Source organism: Haplochromis burtoni, unplaced genomic scaffold (genome assembly GCF_018398535.1).
Source record: "Haplochromis burtoni strain Fernald_Lab_line unplaced genomic scaffold, NCSU_Asbu1 Contig_260, whole genome shotgun sequence".
Taxonomy (NCBI): Eukaryota; Metazoa; Chordata; class Actinopteri; order Cichliformes; family Cichlidae; genus Haplochromis; species Haplochromis burtoni.
The window spans coordinates 689,935-690,827 of record NW_024582621.1 but is presented as its reverse complement, the minus strand read 5'-3'; positions in this window follow the sequence as shown (position 1 = coordinate 690,827).

The window sequence follows — 893 nt, the reverse complement described above, 5'->3', positions numbered from 1 at the left end:
CATTTCACACCTGAGCCTCAACTCTCGCGGCCCGGTACCAAACGACTCACGGACCGGTACCGGTCCGAGGCCCGGGGATTGGGGACCGCTGCTTTGGCTAATACTCTCTTTTCAGGTTCAGTGAGATTCCGGTCTGAAAGGTTCTTCACCCATTTTCCTGACTGTCCTCAGGTGTGTGTTCTTCTCTGAGTTGTGTAGGTTCAGAAGAGAATCAGAAGTCCCACTGGGTTTAAATCTGGGACTCTCCACCATTTGACCTTAGAACTGAAGAAGCTTCTCGGATGAGAGGTGAAACGTCTTCAAGCAACTTAAAGAAGCCCAGACGCTTTTCTTTCCAAGCTCCTTAGACTACGATGACCTGGATGACTGAGAACCTTCACAGACATATTTCTGGATTGTGTTCACTTATGGCTTATTCTTTGCATTATAGCGCTTTAACCTGCCTTTGTGGATGACGCTGTCAACTATGTTCACACACAATGATTTCTATAAGCATTTCTGAGTCCATGGCAGAATCATACCTGTTTTTAATGCCATGGTGTCAAATGGACATTTTACTCATCAGTCCATTTTTTGGAATTTGGGTTATATCGTCAGTTTTTAATGGATCAGCGACACAATAAAAGCTCTTAAGACTTTTATGTTTGTGTAAATTATCATTTCTGTTCACACTGGACAGAAACAGTGTGAACAGTGCCACCAGGTGAGGCGGGAGCAAGTTGATAAAAAGCACAACACTCTCAGCACTATCAAGAGAACCCACTAGGTGGCAGCATTAAGCAGCTACATTCAGGCTTTGTGAGGTTTTGTTGAGCCCTCAAGAGCTGAAGTTGGACAACAGCACAGCTTTGTGTGAACCACAACTGTTCTCACAGTTAGCAGAAATTGTGGTA